Genomic DNA, 22085 nt, shown 5'->3' with positions numbered 1-22085 from the left:
AGGACTGTCAGCCTGGGCACTGTCACTGTTGGCAAGGCACCATGGCCACATCCACCATGGGCAATGTCACCATGGGCACTATCACTGTGAGCACTGTCAACATGAGCACGTCACCATGAGCACTGTCAACCTGGGTACTATCTCAAAGGGCAATGTCACCATGAGCATTGTCAGGATGGGCAATTTCACCATGAGCACTGTCACCAAAGCACTATCGCCATGAGCAATGTCACTGTGGGCCGTGTCACCAGGGGCACTATCACCATGGTTAATGTTATCATTGGCACTTTCCCCGTGAGCACTGTCACCCTGGGCACTGTCATCATGGGCACTGTCACCGTGAGCAATATCTCCATGAGCACAGCCACTGTGAACACCATCACCATAATCACTTGCCTCATTTGTACTGTCACCATGAGCACTGCCACAATGAGCACTGTCAGCATGGGCACTTCCCCCATGAGCACTGTCACTATGAGAACTGCTACCATGGGTATATTCACCATGAGTACTGTCACCCTGTGTATTGTCACCATTTGCACTGTCACCATGAAGACTATAACCGTGAGCGCTATCACCATGAGATCTCTCACCATGGTCACTGTCACCATGGCACCTTGCACAATGGGGGCTGTCAACATGAGTGCTGTCACCATTGGCACTATCACTGTGAGCATTCTCACTGTGGTCAGTGTCACGATGGGCACTGTCACCATAGGCAATGTCACCTTGGTCAGTGTCACCATGAGCACTGTCAACATGGGCACTCATACAGTGGGCACTGTCACTGTGAGCACTGTCACCATGGGTACTGCCACCATGAGCAGTGTCTCTGTGAGTACTGTCAGCATGGGTTTTTACCGTGAGCACTGTCACCATGAGCCCTGTCACCATTTTTCAGTGACACCATGTGCACTACCACCATGCGCACTCTCACCATGGGCACTGTCACCGAGAAAACTGTCACCATAAGTACTGTCTTCATGGGCACTGTCACCAAGGGCACGGCCAACATGTGAACTGGAACCATTGTCAGTATCACTATGAGAAGTGTCACCATGGGAATTCCCAACATAGGAACTGTCATCCTTAGCACTTTCAGAAAGGGAACTGTCACAATGGGCACTATCACCGTGAGGACTCTCACCACGGGAATTATCGCCATGGGCACTATCAGCATTAGAACTGTCACCGTGGTCACTGTCACGATGGAATTTGTCACTGTGAGCACTGTCACGATAGGCAAAGTCACGGTTTGCACTGTCCCCTTGGGCCCTGTCACAGTGAGCACTATCACTTTGACGGTGATGTCCATGGGCACTGCCACCATGGACACTACCAACTTGAGAATTATCACCATTTGTTCTCTCAGCGTGGTCACGGTCAACAAGTGCACTCTCACTATGCTCACTATGACCGTGAACACTGTCACCATGGGCACCTTAATCATGGGCACTATCACCGTGAGCACTATCACCATCGGCACTATCACTGTGATCACTGTCACCATAGACACTATCATGGTGAGCACCGTTAACATGAGCATTGTAACTGTGAGCACTGTCACAATGGGTAATGCAACCATGAGCCCAGTCACCGTGAGCACTGTCAGCATGGGTTGTAACCTTGTGCACGGTCAGCATGAGCACTGTTACCATGGGCACTATAACTATTTTTCAGTGCCACCATGTGCACTGTCACCTTGGACACTATCACCACGAGCACTGTCACCATGAGTACTGTCATCATGGGCAATGGCACAGCCACCATCTGCAATCTTACCATGGTCACTATCACTGTGAGCACTGTCACCAATGGAACTACCAACATGGGCACTGTCATCATGAGCACTTTCACCATACGAACTCTCACCATGGGCACTATGAACGTGAGAACGGTCACCATGGGCACTGTCACCATGAGCATTGTCATCATAGGCAATGTCACCGTGAGAACTATCACCATGCGCACTGTCCACAAGGGCACTATCACATTGAGTTGTATCACCATGTGTACTGTCATCTTGGGCACAGTCACCATGGGTACACTCACGAAGTACACTATCACTATGCTCACTATTACTCTGAACACTGTCACCATGGGCACCGTAACCATGGGCACTATCACCGGGAGCATTATCAGCATCGGCACAACAGGCGTGATAACTGTCACCATGGGTCATATCACCGTGAGCACGGTTGCCATGGGCACTGTCACGATGTGCAATGCCCCATTGGTACTCTCACCATGGGAACTGCCACCATGAGCACTGTCACCATGAGCACTGACACCACGATCACTGCCACCGAGGGCACTGCCACCATGAGCACTGTCACCATGAGAACTGTTACTATGTGAAATGTAACCATGGGCAATTTCTCGATGAGTACTCTCACCATGGGTATTTTCACCTTGGGCACTCTCAACGTAAACAGTATTACCATGAGCAGTTTCACTGTGAGCACTGTCACCATGGGCACTGTCACAATGCGGAGTGTCACCATGAGCCATGTCACCATGGGAAATGTCACCGTGAGAACTGTCACCATAGGCAATGTCACCATGGGCAATGTCACCATGGGAAATGCCATTTTGAGCACTGTCACCATGGGTACTGCAACCATGAGTACTGTCACCATGAGTACTGTCACCATTGGCAGTATCACCAGGCGCACTGTCACCATGGGCACTATCACCATGACAACTCTCAGAGTGAGCACTGTCACTGTGGGCACTGCCATCGTGAGCAATTCCACCATGGGCAATGTCACCATGTGCACTAACGCTGTGAGCACTCTCAACATGAGCACGTCACCATGAGCCCTGTCACCATGGACAATGTCACTGTGAGAAGTTTCACCATAGGCAATGTCACCGTGGGCACTGTCACCATGGTCACTGCCACCACTGTCACTGTCATTTTGAGCACTGTCACCATGGGTACTGCAACCATGAGCACTGTCACCATGAGCACTGTCACCATTGCGAGTATCACCATGTGCACTGTCACCATGGGCACTATCACAATGAGAACTGTCAGCGTGGGCACTGTCACTGTTGGCAAGGGCACCATGGCCACTTCCACCATGGGCAATGTCACCATGGGCACTATCACTGTGAGCACTGTCAACATGAGCACGTCACCATGGGCACTGTCAACATGGGTACTATCTCAAAGGGCAATGTCACCATGAGCATTGTCAGGATGGGCAATTTCACCATGGGCACTGTCACCAAAGGCACTATCGCCATGAGCAATGTCACTGTGGGCCGTGTCACCAGGGGCACTATCACCGTGGTTAATGTTATCATTGGCACTTTCCCCTTGAGCACTGTCACCCTGGGCACTGTCATCATGGGCACGGTCACCGTGAGCAATATCTCCATGAGCACAGCCACTGTGAACACCATCACCATAATCACTGGCCTCATTGGTACTGTCACCATGAGCACTGCCACAATGAGCACTGTCAGCATGGGCACTTCCCCCATGAGCACTGTCACTATGAGAACTGCTACCATGGGTATTTTCACCATGAGTACTGTCACCCTGTGTATTGTCACCATTTGCACTGTCACCATGAAGACTATAACCGTGAGCGCTATTACCATGAGATCTCTCACCATGGTCACTGTCACCATGGCACCTTGCACAATGGGGGCTGTCAACATGAGTGCTGTCACCATTGGCATTATCACTGTGAGCATTCTCACTGTGGTCAGTGTCACCATGGGCACTGTCACCATGAGCACTGTCACCATAGGCAATGTCACCGTGGTCAGTGTCACCATGAGCACTGTCAACATGGGCACTCATACAGTGGGCACTGTCACTGTGAGCACTGTCACCATGGGTACTGCCACCATGAGCAGTGTCTCTGTGAGTACTGTCAGCATGGGTTTTTATCGTGAGCACTGTCACCATGAGCCCTGTCACCATTTTTCAGTGACACCATGTGCACTACCACCATGCGCACTCTCACCATGGGCACTGTCACCGAGAAAACTGTCACCATAAGTACTGTCTTCATGGGCACTGTCACCAAGGGCACGGCCAACATGTGAACTGTAACCATTGTCAGTATCACTGTGAGAAGTGTCACCATGGGAATTACCAACATAGGCACTGTCATCCTTAGCACTTTCAGAACGGGAACTGTCACAATGGGCACTATCACCGTGAGGACTCTCACCACGGGAATTATCGCCATGGGCACTATCAGCATTAGAACTGTCACCGTGGTCACTGTCACGATGGAATTTGTCACTGTGAGCACTGTCACGATAGGCAAAGTCACGGTTTGCACTGTCCCCTTGGGCCCTGTCACAGTGAGCACTATCACTTTGACGGTGATGTCCATGGGCACTGCCACCATGGACACTACCAACTTGAGAATTATCACCATTTGTTCTCTCAGCGTGGTCACGGTAAACAAGTGCACTAACACTATGCTCACTATGACCGTGAACACTGTCACCATGGGCACCTTAATCATGGGCACTAGCACTGTGAGCACTATCACCATCGGCACTATCACTGTGATCACTGTCACCATAGACGCTATCATGGTGAGCACAGTTAACATGAGCATTGTAACTGTGAGCACTGTCACAATGGGTAATGCAACCATGAGCCCAGTCACCGTGAGCACTGTCAGCATGGGTTGTCACCTTGTGCACGGTCAGCATGAGCACTGTCACCATGGGCACTATAACTATTTTTCAGTGCCACCATGTGCACTGTCACCTTGGACACTATCACCACGAGCACTGTCACCATGAGTACTGTCATCATGGGCAATGGCACAGCCACCATCTGCAATCTTACCATGGTCACTATCACTGTGAGCACTGTCACCAATGGAACTACCAACATGGACACTGTCATCATGAGCACTTTCACCATACGAACTCTCACCATGGACACTATGAACGTGAGAACGGTCACCATGGGTACTGTCACCATGAGCATTGTCATCATAGGCAATGTCACCGTGAGAACTATCACCATGCGCACTGTCCACAAGGGTACTATCACATTGAGTTGTATCACCATGTGTACTGTCATCTTGGGCACAGTCACCATGGGCACACTCAGCAAGTACACTATCACTATGCTCACTATTACTCTGAACACTGTCACCATGGGCACCGTAACCATGGGCACTATCACCGGGAGCATTATCAGCATCGGCACAACAGGCGTGATAACTGTCACCATGGGTCATATCACCGTGAGCACGGTTGCCATGGGCACTGTCACGATGTGCAATGCCCCATTGGTACTCTCACCATGGGAACTGCCACCATTAGCACTGTCACCATGAGCACTGACACCACGATCACTGCCCCCGAGGGCACTGCCACCATGAGCACTGTCACCATGAGAACTGTTACTATGTGAAATGTAATCATGGGCAATTTCTCGATGAGTACTCTCACCATGGGTATTTTCACCTTGGGCACTCTCAACGTAAACAGTATTACCATGAGCACTTTCACTGTGAGCACTGTCACCATGGGCACTGTCACAATGCGGAGTGTCACCATGAGCCATGTCACCATGGGAAATGTCACCGTGAGAACTGTCACCATAGGCAATGTCCCCATGGGCAATGTCACCATGGGAAATGCCATTTTGAGCACTGTCACCATGGGTACTGCAACCATGAGTACTGTCACCATGAGTACTGTCACCATTGGCAGTATCACCAGGCGCACTGTCACCATGGGCACTATCACCATGACAACTCTCAGAGTGAGCACTGTCACTGTGGGCACTGCCATCGTGAGCAATTCCACCATGGGCAATGTCACCATGGGCACTAACGTTGTGAGCACTCTCAACATGAGCACGTCACCAAGAGCCCTGTCACCATGGGCAATGTCACTGTGAGAAGTTTCACCATAGGCAATGTCACCGTGGGCACTGTCACCATGATCACTGCCACCACTGTCACTGTCATTTTGAGCACTGTCACCATGGGTACTGCAACCATGAGCACTGTCACCATGAGCACTGTCACCATTGCGAGTATCACCATGTGCACTGTCACCATGAGCACTAACACAATGAGAACTGTCAGCGTGGGCACTGTCACTGTTGGCAAGGGCACCATGGCCACTTCCACCATGGGCAATGTCACCATGGGCACTATCACTGTGAGCACTGTCAACATGAGCACGTCACCATGGGCACTGTCAACATGGGTACTATCTCAAAGGGCAATGTCACCATGAGCATTGTCAGGATGGGCAATTTCACCATGAGCACTGTCACCAAAGGCACTAACGCCATGAGCAATGTCACTGTGGGCCGTGTCACCAGGGGCACTATCACCATGGTTAATGTTATCATTGGCACTTTCCCCGTGAGCACTGTCACCCTGGGCACTGTCATCATGGGCATGGTCACCGTGAGCACTATCTCCATGAGCACAGCCACTGTGAACACCATCACCATAATCACTGGCCTCATCGGTACTGTCACCATGAGCACTGCCACAATGAGCTCTGTCAGCATGGGCACTTCCCCCATGAGCACTGTCACTATGAGAACTGCTACCATGGGTATTTTCACCATGAGTACTGTCACCCTGTGTATTGTCACCATTTGCACTGTCACCATGAAGACTATAACCGTGAGCGCTATCACCATGAGATCTCTCACCATGGTCACTGTCACCATGGCACCTTGCACAATGGGGGCTGTCAACATGAGTGCTGTCACCATTGGCACTATCACTGTGAGCATTCTCACTGTGGTCAGTGTCACCATGGGCACTGTCACCATGAGCACTGTCACCATAGGCAATGTCACCGTGGTCAGTGTCACCATGAGCACTGTCAACATGGACACTCATACAGTGGGCACTGTCACTGTGAGCACTGTCACCATGGGTACTGCCACCATAAGCAGTGTCTCTGTGAGTACTGTCAGCATGGGTTTTTACCGTGAGCACTGTCACCATGAGCCCTGTCACCATTTTTAAGAGACACCATGTGCACTACCACCATGCGCACTCTCACCATGGGCACTGTCACCGAGAAAACTGTCACCATAAGTACTGTCTTCATGGGCACTGTCACCAAGGGCACGGCCAACATGTGAACTGTAACCATTGTCAGTATCACTGTGAGAAGTGTCATCATGGGAATTACCAACATAGGCACTGTCATCATGAGCACTTTCAGAACGGGAACTGTCACCATGGGCACTATCACCGTGAGGACTCTCACCATGGGAGTTATCGCCATGGGCACTATCAGCATTAGAACTGTCACCGTGGTCACTGTCACGATGGAATTTGTCACGGTGAGCACTGTCACGGTATGCAAAGTCACGGTTTGCACTGTCCCCTTGGGCCCTGTCACAGTGAGCACTATCACTTTGACGGTGGTGGCCATGGGCACTGCCACCATGGACACTATCAACTTGAAAATTATCACCATTTGTTCTCTCAGCGTGGTCACGGTCAACAAGTGCAGTCTCAGTATGCTCACTATGACCGTGAACACTGTCACCATGGGCACCTTAATCATGGGCACTATCACCGTGAGCACTATCACCATCGGCACTATCACTGTGATCACTGTCCCCATAGACACTATCATGGTGAGCACAGTTAACATGAGCATTGTAACTGTGAGCACTGTCACAATGGGTAATGCAACCATGAGCCCAGTCACCGTGAGCACTGTCAGCATGGGTTGTCACCTTGTGCACGGTCAGCATGAGCACTGTCACCAAGGGACTATAACTATTTTTCAGTGCCGCCATGTGCACTCTCACCTTGGACACTATCACCACGAGCACTGTCACCATGAGTACTGTCATCATGGGCAATGGCACAGCCACCATCTGCAATCTTACCATGGTCACTATCACTGTGAGCACTGTCACCAATGGAACTACCAACATGGGCACTGTCATCATGAGCACTTTCACCATACGAACTCTCACCATGGGCACTATGAACGTGAGAACGGTCACCATGGGCACTGTCACCATGAGCATTGTCATCATAGGCAATGTCACCGTGAGAACTATCACCATGCACACTGTCCACAAGGGCACTATCACATTGAGTTGTATCACCATGTGTACTGTCATCTTGGGCACAGTCACCATGGGCACACTCATCAAGTACACTATCACTATGCTCACTATTACTCTGAACACTGTCACCATGGGCACCGTAACCATGGGCACTATCACCGGGAGCATTATCAGCATCGGCACAACAGGCGTGATAACTGTCACCATGGGTCATATCACCGTGAGCACGGTTGCCATGGGCACTGTCATGATGTGCAATGCCCCATTGGTACTCTCACCATGGGAACTGCCACCAGGAGCACTGTCACCATGAGCACTGACACCACGATCACTGCCACCGAGGGCACTGCAACCATGAGCACTGTCACCATGAGAACTGTTACTATGAGAAATGTAATCATGGGCAATTTCTCGATGAGTACTCTCACCATGGGTATTTTCACCTTGGGCACTCTCAACGTAAACAGTATTACCATGAGCACTTTCACTGTGAGCACTGTCACCATGGGCACTGTCACAATGCGGAGTGTCACCATGAGCCATGTCACCATGGGAAATGTCACCGTGAGAACTGTCACCATAGGCAATGTCCCCATGGGCAATGTCACCATGGGAAATGCCATTTTGAGCACTGTCACCATGGGTACTGCAACCATGAGTACTGTCACCATGAGTACTGTCACCATTGGCAGTATCACCAGGCGCACTGTCACCATGGGCACTATCACCATGACAACTCTCAGAGTGAGCACTGTCACTGTGGGCACTGCCATCGTGAGCAATTCCACCATGGGCAATGTCACCATGGGCACTAACGTTGTGAGCACTCTCAACATGAGCACGTCACCATGAGCCCTGTCACCATGGGCAATGTCACTGTGAGAAGTTTCACCATAGGCAATGTCACCGTGGGCACTGTCACCATGATCACTGCCACCACTGTCACTGTCATTTTGAGCACTGTCACCATGGGTACTGCAACCATGAGCACTGTCACCATGAGCACTGTCACCATTGCGAGTATCACCATGTGCACTGTCACCATGAGCACTAACACAATGAGAACTGTCAGCGTGGGCACTGTCACTGTTGGCAAGGGCACCATGGCCACTTCCACCATGGGCAATGTCACCATGGGCACTATCACTGTGAGCACTGTCAACATGAGCACGTCACCATGGGCACTGTCAACATGGGTACTATCTCAAAGGGCAATGTCACCATGAGCATTGTCAGGATGGGCAATTTCACCATGAGCACTGTCACCAAAGGCACTAACGCCATGAGCAATGTCACTGTGGGCCGTGTCACCAGGGGCACTATCACCATGGTTAATGTTATCATTGGCACTTTCCCCGTGAGCACTGTCACCCTGGGCACTGTCATCATGGGCATGGTCACCGTGAGCACTATCTCCATGAGCACAGCCACTGTGAACACCATCACCATAATCACTGGCCTCATCGGTACTGTCACCATGAGCACTGCCACAATGAGCTCTGTCAGCATGGGCACTTCCCCCATGAGCACTGTCACTATGAGAACTGCTACCATGGGTATTTTCACCATGAGTACTGTCACCCTGTGTATTGTCACCATTTGCACTGTCACCATGAAGACTATAACCGTGAGCGCTATCACCATGAGATCTCTCACCATGGTCACTGTCACCATGGCACCTTGCACAATGGGGGCTGTCAACATGAGTGCTGTCACCATTGGCACTATCACTGTGAGCATTCTCACTGTGGTCAGTGTCACCATGGGCACTGTCACCATGAGCACTGTCACCATAGGCAATGTCACCGTGGTCAGTGTCACCATGAGCACTGTCAACATGGACACTCATACAGTGGGCACTGTCACTGTGAGCACTGTCACCATGGGTACTGCCACCATAAGCAGTGTCTCTGTGAGTACTGTCAGCATGGGTTTTTACCGTGAGCACTGTCACCATGAGCCCTGTCACCATTTTTAAGAGACACCATGTGCACTACCACCATGCGCACTCTCACCATGGGCACTGTCACCGAGAAAACTGTCACCATAAGTACTGTCTTCATGGGCACTGTCACCAAGGGCACGGCCAACATGTGAACTGTAACCATTGTCAGTATCACTGTGAGAAGTGTCATCATGGGAATTACCAACATAGGCACTGTCATCATGAGCACTTTCAGAACGGGAACTGTCACCATGGGCACTATCACCGTGAGGACTCTCACCATGGGAGTTATCGCCATGGGCACTATCAGCATTAGAACTGTCACCGTGGTCACTGTCACGATGGAATTTGTCACGGTGAGCACTGTCACGGTATGCAAAGTCACGGTTTGCACTGTCCCCTTGGGCCCTGTCACAGTGAGCACTATCACTTTGACGGTGGTGGCCATGGGCACTGCCACCATGGACACTATCAACTTGAAAATTATCACCATTTGTTCTCTCAGCGTGGTCACGGTCAACAAGTGCAGTCTCAGTATGCTCACTATGACCGTGAACACTGTCACCATGGGCACCTTAATCATGGGCACTATCACCGTGAGCACTATCACCATCGGCACTATCACTGTGATCACTGTCCCCATAGACACTATCATGGTGAGCACAGTTAACATGAGCATTGTAACTGTGAGCACTGTCACAATGGGTAATGCAACCATGAGCCCAGTCACCGTGAGCACTGTCAGCATGGGTTGTCACCTTGTGCACGGTCAGCATGAGCACTGTCACCAAGGGACTATAACTATTTTTCAGTGCCGCCATGTGCACTCTCACCTTGGACACTATCACCACGAGCACTGTCACCATGAGTACTGTCATCATGGGCAATGGCACAGCCACCATCTGCAATCTTACCATGGTCACTATCACTGTGAGCACTGTCACCAATGGAACTACCAACATGGGCACTGTCATCATGAGCACTTTCACCATACGAACTCTCACCATGGGCACTATGAACGTGAGAACGGTCACCATGGGCACTGTCACCATGAGCATTGTCATCATAGGCAATGTCACCGTGAGAACTATCACCATGCACACTGTCCACAAGGGCACTATCACATTGAGTTGTATCACCATGTGTACTGTCATCTTGGGCACAGTCACCATGGGCACACTCATCAAGTACACTATCACTATGCTCACTATTACTCTGAACACTGTCACCATGGGCACCGTAACCATGGGCACTATCACCGGGAGCATTATCAGCATCGGCACAACAGGCGTGATAACTGTCACCATGGGTCATATCACCGTGAGCACGGTTGCCATGGGCACTGTCATGATGTGCAATGCCCCATTGGTACTCTCACCATGGGAACTGCCACCAGGAGCACTGTCACCATGAGCACTGACACCACGATCACTGCCACCGAGGGCACTGCAACCATGAGCACTGTCACCATGAGAACTGTTACTATGAGAAATGTAACCATGGGCAATTTCTCGATGAGTACTCTCACCATGGGTATTTTCACCTTGGGCACTCTCAACGTAAACAGTATTACCATGAGCACTTTCACTGTGAGCACTGTCACCATGGGCACTGTCACAATGCGGAGTGTCACCATGAGCCATGTCACCATGGGAAATGTCACCATGAGAAGTGTCACCATAGGCAATGTCACCATGGGCAATGTCACCATGGGAAATGCCATTTTGAGCACTGTCACCATGGGTACTGCAACCATGAGTACTGTCACCATGAGTACTGTCACCATTGCGAGTATCACCATGTGCACTGTCACCATGAGCACTATCACAATGAGAACTGTCAGCGTGGGCACTGTCACTGTTTGCAAGGGCACCATGGCCACTTCCACCATGGGCAATGTCACCATGGGCACTATCACTGTGAGCACTGTCAACATGAGCACGTCACCATGGGCACTGTCAACATGGGTACTATCTCAAAGGGCAATGACACCATGAGCATTGTCAGGATGGGCAATTTCACCATGAGCACTGTCACCAAAGGCACTATCGGCATGAGCAATGTCACTGTGGGCCGTGTCACCATGGGCACTATCCCCATGGTTAATGTTATCATTGGCACTTTCCCCGTGAGCACTGTCACCCTGGGCACTGTCATCATGGGCACGGTCACCGTGAGCACTATCTGCATGAGCACAGCCACTGTGAACACCATCACCATAATCACTGGCCTCATCGGTACTGTCACCATGAGCACTGCCACAATGAGCACTGTCAGCATGGGCACTTCCCCCATGAGCACTGTCACTATGAGAACTGCTACCATGGGTATTTTCACCATGAGTACTGTCACCCTGTGTATTGTCACCATTTGCACTGTCACCATGAAGACTATAACCGTGAGCGCTATCACCATGAGATCTCTCACCATGGTCACTGTCACCATGGCACCTTGCACAATGGGGGCTGTCAACATGAGTGCTGTTACCATTGGCACTATCACTGTGAGCATTCTCACTGTGGTCAGTGTCACCATGGGCACTGTCACCATGAGCACTGTCACCATAGGCAATGTCACCGTGGTCAGTGTCACCATGAGCACTGTCAACATGGGCACTCATACAGTGGGCACTGTCACTGTGAGCACTGTCACCATGGGTACTGCCACCATAAGCAGTGTCTCTGTGAGTACTGTCAGCATGGGTTTTACCGTGAGCACTGTCACCATGAGCCCTGTCACCATTTTTTAGTGACACCATGTGCACTACCACCATGCGCACTCTCACCATGGGCACTGTCACCGAGAAAACTGTCACCATAAGTACTGACTTCATGGGCACTGTCACCAAAGGCACGGCCAACATGTGAACTGTAACCATTGTCAGTATCACTGTGAGAAGTGTAACCATGGGAATTACCACCATAGGCACTGTCATCATGAGCACGTTCAGAACGGGAACTGTCACCATGGGCACTATCACCGTGAGGACTCTCACCATGGGAATTATCGCCATGGGCACTATCAGCATTAGAACTGTCACCGTGGTCACTGTCACGATGGAATTTGTCACTGTGAACACTGTCACGATAGGCAAAGTCACGGTTTGCACTGTCCCCTTGGGCCCTGTCACAGTGAGTACTATCACTTTGACGGTGGTGGCCATGGGTACTGCCACCATGGACACTACCAACTTGAGAATTATCACCATTTGTTCTCTCAGCGTGGTCACGGTCAACAAGTGCACTCTCACTATGCTCACTATGACCGTGAACACTGTCACCATGGGCACCTTAATCATGGGCACTATCACCGTGAGCACTATCACCATCGGCACTATCACTGTGATCACTGTCCCCATAGACACTATCATGGTGAGCACAGTTAACATGAGCATTGTAACTGTGAGCACTGTCACAATGGGTAATGCAACCATGAGCCCAGTCACCGTGAGCACTGTCAGCATGGGTTGTCACCTTGTGCACGGTCAGCATGAGCACTGTCACCATGGGCACTATAACTATTTTTCAGTGCCACCATGTGCACTGTCACCTTGGACACTATCACCACGAGCACTGTCACCATGAGTACTGTCATCATGGGCAATGGCACAGCCACCATCTGCAATCTTACCATGGTCACTATCACTGTGAGCACTGTCACCTATGGAACTACCAACATGGGCACTGTCATCATAAGCACTTTCACCATACGAACTCTCACCATGGGCACTATGAACGTGAGAACGGTCAAAATGGGCACTGTCACCATGAGCATTGTCATCATAGGCAATGTCACCGTGAGAACTATCACCATGCGCACTGTCCACAAGGGTACTATCACATTGAGTTGTATCACCATGTGTACTGTCATCTTGGGCACAGTCACCATGGGCACACTCACCAAGTACACTATCACTATGCTCACTATTACTCTGAACACTGTCACCATGGGCACCGTAACCATGGGCACTATCACCGGGAGCATTATCAGCATCGGCTCAACAGGCGTGATAACTGTCACCATGGGTCATATCACCGTGAGCACGGTTGCCATGGGCACTGTCACGATGTGCAATGCCCCATTGGTACTCTCACCATGGGAACTGCCACCATGAGCACTGTCACCATGAGATCTGTTACTATGAGAAATGTAACCATGGGCAATTTCTCCATGAGTACTCTCACCATGGGTATTTTCACCTTGGGCACTCTCAACGTAAACAGTATTACCATGAGCACTTTCACTGTGAGCACTGTCACCATGGGCACTGTCACAATGCGGAGTGTCACCATGAGCCATGTCACCATGGGAAATGTCACCGTGAGAAGTGTCACCATAGGCAATGTCACCATGGGCAATGTCACCATGGGAAATGCCATTTTGAGCACTGTCACCATGGGTACTGCAACCATGAGTACTGTCACCATGAGTACTATCACCATTGGCAGTATCACCAGGCGCACTGTCACCATGGGCACTATCACCATGACAACTCTCAGAGTGAGCACTGTCACTGTGGGCACTGCCATCGTGAGCAATTCCACCATGGGCAATGTCACCATGGGCACTAACGTTGTGAGCACTCTCAACATGAGCACGTCACCATGAGCCCTGTCACCATGGGCAATGTCACTGTGAGAAGTTTCACCATAGGCAATGTCACCGTGGGCACTGTCACCATGGTCACTGCCACCACTGTCACTGTCATTTTGAGCACTGTCACCATGGGTACTGCAACCATGAGCACTGTCACCATGAGCACTGTCACCATTGCGAGTATCACCATGTGCACTGTCACCATGAGCACTATCACAATGAGGACTGTCATCCTGGGCACTGTCACTGTTGGCAAGGCACCATGGCCACATCCACAATGGGCAATGTCACCATGGGCACTATCACTGTGAGCACTGTCAACATGAGCACGTCACCATGAGCACTGTCAACATGGGTACTATCTCAAAGGGCAATGTCACCATGAGCATTGTCAGGATGGGCAATTTCACCATGAGCACTGTCACCAAAGGCACTATCGCCATGAGCAATGTCACTGTGGGCCGTGTCACCAGGGGCACTATCACCATGGTTAATGTTATCATTGGCACTTTCCCCGTGAGCACTGTCACCCTGGGCAATGTCATCATGGGCACTGTCACCGTGAGCAATATCTCCATGAGCACAGCCACTGTGAACACCATCACCATAATCACTTGCCTCATTTGTACTGTCACCATGAGCACTGCCACAATGAGCACTGTCAGGATGGGCACTTCCCCCATGAGCACTGTCACTATGAGAACTGCTACCATGGGTATATTCACCATGAGTACTGTCACCCTGTGTATTGTCACCATTTGCACTGTCACCATGAAGACTATAACCGTGAGCGCTATCACCATGAGATCTCTCACCATGGTCACTGTCACCATGGCACCTTCCACAATGGGGGCTGTCAACATGAGTGCTGTCACCATTGGCACTATCACTGTGAGCATTCTCACTGTGGTCAGTGTCACCATGGGCACTGTCACCATGAGCACTGTCACCATAGGCAATGTCACCTTGGTCAGTGTCACCATGAGCACTGTCAACATGGGCACTCATACAGTGGGCACTGTCACTGTGAGCACTGTCACCATGGGTACTGCCACCATGAGCAGTGTCTCTGTGAGTACTGTCAGCATGGGTTTTTACTTTGAGCACTGTCACCATGAGCCCTGTCACCATTTTTCAGTGACACCATGTGCACTACCACCATGCGCACTCTCACCATGGGCACTGTCACCGAGAAAACTGTCACCATAAGTACTGTCTTCATGGGCACTGTCACCAAGGGCACGGCCAACATGTGAACTGGAACCATTGTCAGTATCACTATCAGAAGTGTCACCATGGGAATTCCCAACATAGGAACTGTCATCCTTAGCACTTTCAGAAAGGGAACTGTCACAATGGGCACTATCACCGTGAGGACTCTCACCACGGGAATTATCGCCATGGGCACTATCAGCATTAGAACTGTCACCGTGGTCACTGTCACGATGGAATTTGTCACTGTGAGCACTGTCACGATAGGCAAAGTCACGGTTTGCACTGTCCCTTTGGGCCCTGTCACAGTGAGCACTATCACTTTGACGGTGATGTCCATGGGCACTGCCTCCATGGACACTACCAACTTGAGAATTATCACCATTTGTTCTCTCAGCGTGGTCACGGTCAACAAGTGCACTCTCACTATGCTCACTATGACCGTGAACACTGTCACCATGGGCACCGTAATCATGGGCACTATCACCGTGAGCACTATCACCATCGGCACTATCACTGTGATCACTGTCACCATAGACACTATCATGGTGAGCACCGTTAACATGAGCATTGTAACTGTGAGCACTGTCACAATGGGTAATGCAACCATGAGCCCAGTCACCGTGAGCACTGTCAGCATGGGTTGTAACCTTGTGCACGGTCAGCATGAGCACTGTTACCATGGGCACTATAACTATTTTTCAGTGCCACCATGTGCACTGTCACCTTGGACACTATCACCACGAGCACTGTCACCATGAGTACTGTCATCATGGGCAATGGCACAGCCACCATCTGCAATCTTACCATGGTCACTATCACTGTGAGCACTGTCACCAATGGAACTACCAACATGGGCACTGTCATCATGAGCACTTTCACCATACGAACTCTCACCATGGGCACTATGAACGTGAGAACGGTCACCATGGGCACTGTCACCATGAGCATTGTCATCATAGGCAATGTCACCGTGAGAACTATCACCATGCGCACTGTCCACAAGGGCACTATCACATTGAGTTGTATCACCATGTGTACTGTCATCTTGGGCACAGTCACCATGGGCACACTCACGAAGTACACTATCACTATGCTCACTATTACTCTGAACACTGTCACCATGGGCACCGTAACCATGGGCACTATCACCGGGAGCATTATCAGCATCGGCACAACAGGCGTGATAACTGTCACCATGGGTCATATCACCGTGAGCACGGTTGCCATGGGCACTGTCACGATGTGCAATGCCCCATTGGTACTCTCACCATGGGAACTGCCACCATGAGCACTGTCACCATGAGCACTGACACCACGATCACTGCCACCGAGGGCACTGCCACCATGAGCACTGTCACTATGAGAACTGTTACTATGTGAAATGTAACCATGGGCAATTTCTCGATGAGTACTCTCACCATGGGTATTTTCACCTTGGGCACTCTCAACGTAAACAGTATTACCATGAGCAGTTTCACTGTGAGCACTGTCACCATGGGCACTGTCACAATGCGGAGTGTCACCATGAGCCATGTCACCATGGGAAATGTCACCGTGAGAAGTGTCACCATAGGCAATGTCACCATGGGCAATGTCACCATGGGAAATGCCATTTTGAGCACTGTCACCATGGGTACTGCAACCATGAGTACTGTCACCATGAGTACTGTCACCATTGGCAGTATCACCAGGCGCACTGTCACCATGGGCACTATCACCATGACAACTCTCAGAGTGAGCACTGTCACTGTGGGCACTGCCATCGTGAGCAATTCCACCATGGGCAATGTCACCATGTGCACTAACGCTGTGAGCACTCTCAACATGAGCACATCACCATGAGCCCTGTCACCATGGACAATGTCACTGTGAGAAGTTTCACCATAGGCAATGTCACCGTGGGCACTGTCACCATGGTCACTGCCACCACTGTCACTGTCATTTTGAGCACTGTCACCATGGGTACTGCAACCATGAGCACTGTCACCATGAGCACTGTCACCATTGCGAGTATCACCATGTGCACTGTCACCATGGGCACTATCACAATGAGAACTGTCAGCGTGGGCACTGTCACTGTTGGCAAGGGCACCATGGCCACTTCCACCATGGGCAATGTCACCATGGGCACTATCACTGTGAGCACTGTCAACATGAGCACGTCACCATGGGCACTGTCAACATGGGTACTATCTCAAAGGGCAATGTCACCATGAGCATTGTCAGGATGGGCAATTTCACCATGGGCACTGTCACCAAAGGCACTATCGCCATGAGCAATGTCACTGTGGGCCGTGTCACCAGGGGCACTATCACCGTGGTTAATGTTATCATTGGCACTTTCCCCTTGAGCACTGTCACCCTGGTCACTGTCATCATGGGCACGGTCACCGTGAGCACTATCTCCATGAGCACAGCCACTGTGAACACCATCACCATAATCACTGGCCTCATTGGTACTGTCACCATGAGCACTGCCACAATGAGCACTGTCAGCATGGGCACTTCCCCCATGAGCACTGTCACTATGAGAACTGCTACCATGGGTATTTTCACCATGAGTACTGTCACCCTGTGTATTGTCACCATTTGCACTGTCACCATGAAGACTATAACCGTGAGCGCTATTACCATGAGATCTCTCACCATGGTCACTGTCACCATGGCACCTTGCACAATGGGGGCTGTCAACATGAGTGCTGTCACCATTGGCTTTATCACTGTGAGCATTCTCACTGTGGTCAGTGTCACCATGGGCACTGTCACCATGAGCACTGTCACCATAGGCAATGTCACCGTGGTCAGTGTCACCATGAGCACTGTCAACATGGGCACTCATACAGTGGGCACTGTCACTGTGAGCACTGTCACCATGGGTACTGCCACCATGAGCAGTGTCTCTGTGAGTACTGTCAGCATGGGTTTTTACCGTGAGCACTGTCACCATGAGCCCTGTCACCATTTTTCAGTGACACCATGTGCACTACCACCATGCGCACTCTCACCATGGGCACTGTCACCGAGAAAACTGTCACCATAAGTACTGTCTTCATGGGCACTGTCACCAAGGGCACGGCCAACATGTGAACTGTAACCATTGTCAGTATCACTGTGAGAAGTGTCACCATGGGAATTACCAACATAGGCACTGTCATCCTTAGCACTTTCAGAACGGGAACTGTCACAATGGGCACTATCACCGTGAGGACTCTCACCACGGGAATTATCGCCATGGGCACTATCAGCATTAGAACTGTCACCGTGGTCACTGTCACGATGGAATTTGTCACTGTGAGCACTGTCACGATAGGCAAAGTCACGGTTTGCACTGTCCCCTTGGGCCCTGTCACAGTGAGCACTATCACTTTGACGGTGATGTCCATGGGCACTGCCACCATGGACACTACCAACTTGAGAATTATCACCATTTGTTCTCTCAGCGTGGTCACGGTAAACAAGTGCACTAACACTATGCTCACTATGACCGTGAACACTGTCACCATGGGCACCTTAATCATGGGCACTAGCACTGTGAGCACTATCACCATCGGCACTATCACTGTGATCACTGTCACCATAGACGCTATCATGGTGAGCACAGTTAACATGAGCATTGTAACTGTGAGCACTGTCACAATGGGTAATGCAACCATGAGCCCAGTCACCGTGAGCACTGTCAGCATGGGTTGTCACCTTGTGCACGGTCAGCATGAGCACTGTCACCATGGGCACTATAACTATTTTTCAGTGCCACCATGTGCACTGTCACCTTGGACACTATCACCACGAGCACTGTCACCATGAGTACTGTCATCATGGGCAATGGCACAGCCACCATCTGCAATCTTACCATGGTCACTATCACTGTGAGCACTGTCACCAATGGAACTACCAACATGGACACTGTCATCATGAGCACTTTCACCATACGAACTCTCACTATGGACACTATGAACGTGAGAACGGTCACCATGGGCACTGTCACCATGGGAAATGTCACCATGAGAAGTGTCACCATAGGCAATGTCACCATGGGCAATGTCACCATGGGAAATGCCATTTTGAGCACTGTCACCATGGGTACTGCAACCATGAGTACTGTCACCATGAGTACTGTCACCATTGGCAGTATCACCAGGCGCACTGTCACCATGGGCACTATCACCATGACAACTCTCAGAGTGAGCACTGTCACTGTGGGCACTGCCATCGTGAGCAATTCCACCATGGGCAATGTCACCATGGGCACTAACGTTGTGAGCACTCTCAACATGAGCACGTCACCATGAGCCCTGTCACCATGGGCAATGTCACTGTGAGAAGTTTCACCATAGGCAATGTCACCGTGGGCACTGTCACCATGGTCACTGCCACCACTGTCACTGTCATTTTGAGCACTGTCACCATGGGTACTGCAACCATGAGCACTGTCACCATGAGCACTGTCACCATTGCGAGTATCACCATGTGCACTGTCACCATGAGCACTATCACAATGAGAACTGTCAGTGTGGGCACTGTCACTGTTGGCAAGGCACCATGGCCACTTCCACCATGGGCAATGTCACCATGGGCACTATCACTGTGAGCACTGTCAACATGAGCACGTCACCATGGGCACTGTCAACATGGGTACTATCTCAAAGGGCAATGTCACCATGAGCATTGTCAGGATGGGCAATTTCACCATGGGCACTGTCACCAAAGGCACTATCGCCATGAGCAATGTCACTGTGGGCCGTGTCACCAGGGGCACTATCACCATGGTTAATGTTATCATTGGCACTTTCCCCGTGAGCACTGTCACCCTGGGCACTGTCATCATGGGCACGGTCACTGTGAGCAATATCTCCATGAGCACAGCCACTGTGAACACCATCACCATAATCACTGGCCTCATTGGTACTGTCACCATGAGCACTGCCACAATGAGCACTGTCAGCATGGGCACTTCCCCCATGAGCACTGTCACTATGAGAACTGCTACCATGGGTATTTTCACCATGAGTACTGTCACCCTGTGTATTGTCACCATTTGCACTGTCACCATGAAGACTATAACCGTGAGCGCTATCACCATGAGATCTCTCACCATGGTCACTGTCACCATGGCACCTTGCACAATGGGGGCTGTCAACATGAGTGCTGTCACCATTGGCACTATCACTGTGAGCATTCTCACTGTGGTCAGTGTCACCATGGGCACGGTCACCATGAGCACTGTCACCATAGGCAATGTCACCGTGGTCAGTGTCACCATGAGCACTGTCAACATGGGCACTCATACAGTGGGCACTGTCACTGTGAGCACTGTCACCATGGGTACTGCCACCATGAGCAGTGTCTCTGTGAATACTGTCAGCATGGGTTTTTACCGTGAGCACTGTCACCATGAGCCCTGTCACCATTTTTTAGTGACACCATGTGCACTACCACCATGCGCACTCTCACCATGGGCACTGTCACCGAGAAAACTGTCACCATAAGTACTGTCTTCATGGGCACTGTCACCAAGGGCACGGCCAACATGTGAACTGTAACCATTGTCAGTATCACTGTGAGAAGTGTCACCATGGGAATTACAAACATAGGCACTGTCATCATGAGCACTTTCAGAACGGGAACTGTCACCATGGGCACTATCACCGTGAGGACTCTCACCACGGGACTTATCGCCATGGGCACTAACAGCATTAGAACTGTCACCGTGGTCACTGTCACGATGGAATTTGTCACGGTGAGCACTGTCACGATAGGCAAAGTCACGGTGTGCACTGTCCCCTTGGGCCCTGTCACAGTGAGCAGTATCACTTTGAAGGTGGTGGCCATGGGCTCTGCCACCATGGACACTACCAACTTGAGAATTATCACCATTTGATCTCTCAGTATTGTCACGGTCAACAAGTGCACTCTCACTGTGCTCACTATGACCGTGAACTCTGACAACATGGGCACCTTAATCATGGGCACTATCACCGTGAGCACTATCACCATCGGCACTATCACTGTGATCACTGTCACCATAGACACTATCATGGTGAGCACAGTTAACATGAGCATCGTAACTGTGAGCACTGTCACAATGGGTAATGCAACCATGAGCCCAGTCACCGTGAGCACTGTCAGCATGGGTTGTCACCTTGTGCACGGTCAGCATGAGCACTGTCACCAAGGGACTATAATTATTTTTCAGTGCCGCCATGTGCACTGTCACCTTGGACACTATCACCACGAGCACTGTCACAATGAGTACTGTCATCATGGGCAATG

Source organism: Mesoplodon bidens (genome assembly GCF_964165515.1).
Source record: "Mesoplodon bidens genome assembly, chromosome: 14".
In the NCBI taxonomy this organism is placed as follows: Eukaryota; Metazoa; Chordata; class Mammalia; order Artiodactyla; family Ziphiidae; genus Mesoplodon; species Mesoplodon bidens.
Note: the sequence above shows the minus strand (reverse complement) of the source record.